The sequence below is a fragment of the Electrona antarctica genome (assembly GCF_951216825.1).
Source record: "Electrona antarctica genome assembly, chromosome: 1".
NCBI lineage: Eukaryota > Metazoa > Chordata > Actinopteri > Myctophiformes > Myctophidae > Electrona > Electrona antarctica.
The window spans coordinates 6,125,814-6,132,186 of NC_136806.1; positions in this window are offsets into that span (position 1 = coordinate 6,125,814).

Genomic DNA, 6,373 nt, shown 5'->3' on the forward strand with positions numbered 1-6,373 from the left:
GTCAGTATATTTAGTCTTAGTTTTAGTCATCATAGCTTAGTTTTCATTTAGTTTCCATTTAGTTTTCATCAGTGAAAAAAGGTAGTCGACGAACATTTTTCGTCTTAGTTTTAGTCGACGAAAACAACACTGTTGTAGTGGTGGCAGTGGTACTGGGTCAGTGGTACTGGGTCAGTGGTACTGGGTCAGTGGTACTGGCAGTCAGTGGTACTGGTCAGTGGTACTGGCAGTCAGTCGGGTAGGGAATAGGATGGGACGATATGAAGATTACATTATTGTGGCAACTGCCATTAACTATCATGGGCCCTCCTGCCAGGCGCCAGCCATGGTGCAACTTAGTGGTTCCCAAACTTCTTCATGTCAAGGACCCCCAAATTGACATGTTTTTGCCCCGCGGACCCCCATTTGAAGAGATATGTCAGGGACCCCCCCCCCCCATAAGAGAAGATTGTTACGGCTCTATAGCAGTGATTCTCAGCCCGTTTTATTTCAAGGACCCCCAGTTTGACATGCATTAGTCTACGGGCCCCCCATTTAATGGCATTTCTATCTCTGGGACACCAATTTATATTGTAAAATCAATGTTAATTTAACTGTTAATAGAACCCTGACGGTTCCATTTGGTTCCATTTGTACACTCTCATGAGAGTTACAGACCCATAAGGGTCCATTTGGTTCCAAACTATTATTTAGCTGCAGGCCAGGGTACCCCCGGAACTCCCTCAAGGACCCCTGGGGGTCCCCGGACCCCACTTTGGGAACCACTGGTGTAGCTGGCCATACAGCACTCTGCTGCATGAATTGGTGCATCGGGATCACGTGACATGTCCGAGCCAATGGCAGCACGTTGGTGCTGGGTGACCATTGATTGATTGATTGAAAATTTTATTAACAGTTTGCAGAATTACAGTACATTTCAAGCACAAACTCAATACAAAGGCTGTTAACTGTGAGTGGACGACCCAATTAAGCATTACACTTGTTTACAACAGGGTCCACCATGTTCAATTCATCAAAACATTTAGAGACGTACAAATAGACACTTCTATATAGACAAAGAACAGAACAGGAATTCATCATAATGGAGGTAAAAAGGGAAAAGAAACATATACAGTGAGGGGAAAAGGGGGGGGGGATTCAGATTTTACGGGGGCCAGTTTCGAATTGCAGCCATCCGTAGGTGCCCTTTGAGAGCGGTTTTGAAGGAGTCAAGGGATTCGCATGTCTTAATGACTGTTGGTAGGGCGTTCCACATTTTGGTGGCATAGGAGCGAAAAGAATTTAGTCCCTTGTTTGTGCCACTATGGTGACCACTGACCAACTGCAGGAGTATTGAGGCCATACATGTATGGCCTCAATACTCCTGCAGTTGGTCTTTCTCTGCCCAGGATGTGCTGTATAGGCACCCCGATATGGAAGCGCTGAATGCAGGCCCTGCAAGCCAAATGACGTCATGATGACGTTATGACGTCGGTGACTCCGGTGATGTTCAGGACTAGGCCAGATCACAGCCCATATGGGGATGATCTTTAAGTCATTTTCAGGACGTCTTCACCAGTTTAAATAATATAGCTTATTCTGGGCCAGATCTGACCAGTTATGATATGACTTAAGTGGATCTGGCCTCGATCCGACGCTCTGTGAATCATCCAGGGACGTCCGTCTTAGTGGGCAGAATGTATGTTGGTTGAAATCAGGTGATATTCTGAGCTAGCCTGGCTAATAAGCCAGACCGAATCAGCCGTTGGCAAAAATAAAATTGCCTGCCGGCGGATTACGGTCTGGAGAGGCTCAATTGTACGCCCATTTCCTACCCCAGAGAACTGGTGTGGCCAATCGGGACACGGTATGCAATATGGGCGGGCTTTGGTACATTGACGTTCAATGCTTGAGACCTTTGACTGACAGTAGCTCTGACCAATTGCGTCAAAGAGAAAATGTTTGAACCCGCCCCCCCGGGAAACAAGATCCATACACAGCATCTCCAGACTCAAATACCACACGACAGTGTGATTTGAGTCTGGCTTATTAGCCAGGCTAACTGCAGTCTGCAGTAAGGATACTGCCCAGGTACATGGTGTCAATGCTGCAGTCTTCACTTCAGAAAGGATACTGCCCAGGTACATGGTGTCAATGCTGCAGTCTTCACTTCAGAAAGGATACTGCCCAGGTACATGGTGTCAATGCTGCAGTCTTCACTTCAGAAAGGATACTGCCCAGGTACATGGTGTCAATGCTGCAGTCTTCACTTCAGAAAGGATACTGCCCAGGTACATGGTGTCAATGCTGCAGTCTGCAGTAAGGATACTGCCCAGGTACATGGTGTCAATGCTGCAGTCTGCAGTAAGGATACTGCCCAGGTACATGGTGTCAATGCTGCAGTCTGCAGTAAGGATACTGCCCAGGTACATGGTGTCAATGCTGCAGTCTTCACTTCAGAAAGGATACTGCCCAGGTACATGGTGTCAATGCTGCAGTCTGCAGTAAGGATACTGCCCAGGTACATGGTGTCAATGCTGCAGTCTGCAGTAAGGATACTGCCCAGGTACATGGTGTCAATGCTGCAGTCTTCACTTCAGAAAGGATACTGCCCAGGTACATGGTGTCAATGCTGCAGTCTTCACTTCAGAAAGGATACTGCCCAGGTACATGGTGTCAATGGTGAAAGCAGACAGGGTGCGTGCGTGGGGTACGGGAACTCCACTTGTGTCTTGGTGGTGTTGTTGTTGTTGTTGACAGACAGCCGCATCCTACTGTAGGCCTTAATAACCACATGCACTGAAGATCCTGTGGAGAGACAAGAGCACAGTCATCTGCATATACTGCGCACGCACGCACGCACACACGCACGCACACACGCTGAACACATTCCTCAATACCATTCTTCTTCCTCGTGGCTGTACTGTGCACTAGTAGCTCATTATGAGTGCGGTGGAATGACGCCTCATCACCTTCTTTAATACTCCTGTAAAAAGGCTATTAACATGAATGGCTATTTTAATAAGCCACACTAGCCCTTGGCTAGTATTTTTTCATTCTGGGTTAGTGCAAGAAGTATATGCCCTCTCTCTAATCATTAATGATAGTAGGCACTGCTGGAGCCAATGCAGCGACAGCAGTCCACGTACACACATTAGGCTAGTGTCTACAGCCCAAAGTGGAGCATCACTCATTTGCTGCAGGCCTCAAAATATAATATTGATTACAAATTAATATTAATTACAATTACAATTTTATGACAGGGTAGGCAAAAATAATAATTAAAGCTAAATGTAAGAGGCGAGAAGAGAGGTTGTTTGGCAGACAAACCAAGATTCCGTGCAGGCCTACTTTTCTCATGAATCTGTCAAAGAAGTGCCACGCGCAATTCCTCACTCTCCATCTGATCCAATTTCCTCAGTTCATTCAATTTATTTAATTCCCTTATGAACAACCACAGAGAGAGGCAGAAGAAAGACAGACAGACAGACAGACAGACAGACAGACAGACAGACAGACAGACAGACAGACAGACAGACAAGACAGACAGACAGACAGACAGACAGACAGACAGACAGACAGACAGACAGACAGACAGACAGACAGACAGACAGACAGACAGACAGACAGACAGACAGACCCATTAAAACAGGGGTTCTCAACGTCTTTGGCTGCGGGGACCCCCAGAAATCCTTTAGATATAATCATTAAGGAAAGTTTATGCATGCACCACATACTATGTAAACTCTTAATTTCCATTTTCCAAAAAAATGGAAATGGAAATAATTTGGGGACCCCCCAAAATAATTTGTGTCACGAGTTGAGAACCCCTGCATTCAAAGATGTGAATCACTGGCTTCTTCCACAAGGGAAGGTCAATGTAAACTAGATTCCCATCGAAAGGAGGTGTCATTTTTCCTTTTTCTCCTTTGTATAGAGATCTGTTGATGACATGTATTATTGTGTTACTTGTTTGTATATGTTGATGAATTGAATACACAATGACCACAATGGCAAAAAGGTTCCCAGGACTTTTTTTTGTGTTATCTTTTTAGCTTAACCCATTTTGGGCGGGAAACCCTGTTGGCGGTTTAAGCATTTTCTTATGCTTTAGCTATTGAAAAATAGCAGATCTACAAGCTCATAGCGCGGCACCGAGTGCCGCGCTATGAGCTTGTAGGTCTGCTATTTTTGAAAAACCCGTGAAAATGTGGTGCGAACGTTTTTGACTCAAATCTTTGCTTCTGGGGGGGGGGGGGTCCCTGGAACAACATATTTTCAGATATACAATATCTCCATATATCCATTTTGGGCGGGAACCCCTTTTGGTGTTTTAAACATTGTTATAATTTAGCTATTGAAAAATAGCAGACCTACAAGTTCATAGCGCACCACTCGAGCTTGTAGGTCTGCTATTTTTGAAAAATTGTGAAAATATTTATTTCAGAAAACTGGAGGATTTAGAAGATTTTTTATTTATTTCGAGGTCAGGCCTAAATGGGTATAATGGTTAATGATGGTTGTATAATTGTGCCTACACTTGTATTCTCATTCTATAATACATATTTGCTCAATCTATTCGTGAGTTATCTGACTGAACAATAGTTTTTATTTGTTATTTTACAGGGTCAAACAGACATTGATTCGTCTCTGGTTTCCTTAAAGAAGAATGGTGTCTGTCTGTCGGTCAATGAATCAAATCAACAAATGGCATTTTTCCCTCTCTTTCTGATATAATTAATTATGCATATTATGTTGCTGGCGTTCCTCTGATGACCGATATGTCCTGCTGTGTGTCAGGAGGCTCTGGCTGCAGGCCGCTCCATTCAACCTGGATGTGTATTTGCTGACTTGAGATAATTGATATGTATTAGCAGCGTAATGGTGTGACCTCATTTGCACCACAGTTGCTGCTTTGTTATTCATTGCCAAAGGTTGTGACTCGGCGACCGCCAGAAAAGAAAAGCCCGCCAAAAAGAACATCTGAAGGACTGTGTGCTCGGTCAGTGTGAAAGGATGCAGGATCCAGCTTAGGGCCTGCTGGGACAAAAATAATATATGTTTATTGTTTGGTAAATGGTAAATGGTGCATTTATATAGCGCCTTTATCCAAGGCGCTTTACATAGATTGTGCATTACATTCACCCATTCACACACACATTCATACACCGATTGCGGCGGAAGCCATGCAAGGTACCAACCAGCACATCGGGAGCAATTTGGGGTTCAGCGTCTTGCCCAAGGACACTTCGACATGTAGACAGGAGTAGCCGGGATTCGAACCGCCGACCCAAGGATCATTGGACGACCTGCTCTACCTCCTGAGCCACAGCCGCCCTGTTGTTTATACATTATTAATTGACTCAAGATCAACAGACCTGTTTCGTGGGGGGGGGATTTCTGTGGTAGGCACTATAGGCAAAGTGTGAAAGGCAGAAAGAAAGAAAGAAAGAAAGAAAGAAAGAAAGAAAGAAAGAAAGAAAGAAAGAAAGAAAGAAGGAAAGAAAGAAAGAAAGAAAGAAAGAAAGGAAGGAAGGGGGAGAAAAGACAGAAGAAGACGGAGTGTAGCATCTCTCCATGGGTCTGGTTTCTAACATACTCAGAGGATCAGTGCTATATATATACCTCTCAAACTACTTCTCTAGAGTGAGTGATATCTGCCCATGGGCATATAACAACACCCGAGGGAGATCAACTGACCTCGTCCCCCGCCTCAAATTCGGCTCAAACATGGGTGGGAAAAAAAGGGGGTGGGTCTGAAATGTCACTTCGCAAGAGAAGTGACATTTCAGAGCAAATCAGGCTGGAACCCAGGCTAGGGAAAAAATACATTCTACTGCAAATATACTTTATTATAGAGGGTATGCGCATGCATAAAGTCAATGGAAAATCGAGTGGCAAGTCGAGTGGCAGAGTGAGTGGCAAAGTGAGTTTAACGTTGTTTAACGTCGTTTAAAGCAATCAGATAGGACTTTTCTGTCCGGATGTATGGGCTGTCAAGTCCAGAAAGTATTTTTTTGCCATTTCCGCTTTCCTTCCGGCTATTATGATGATGTCACACGCATAACCTCTATTCCACTGAGTTGTATTAGTGTGGTTGCTCTATAAGGCCCTATAAGGGAAACCAGACTATAGTAATTACCAGACCTTTTTATTTGTTCCGTATTTAAATGTTATTTAATATTTATTTATTCCGTATAAACTTTATTTTGCATGCACTCGAGTCATAATGCCAAATCAGGGTCCCTGTGACGTCATGTGGGTCATCCATCTCATACTGTAGGGTAGGCTACTTATCCCATTCTGGACGGGAACCCCTTTTTGTGTTTTAACTAAGCATTATGTTATACTTTGGCTATTGAAAAATAGCAGATCTACAAGCTCATAGCGCACC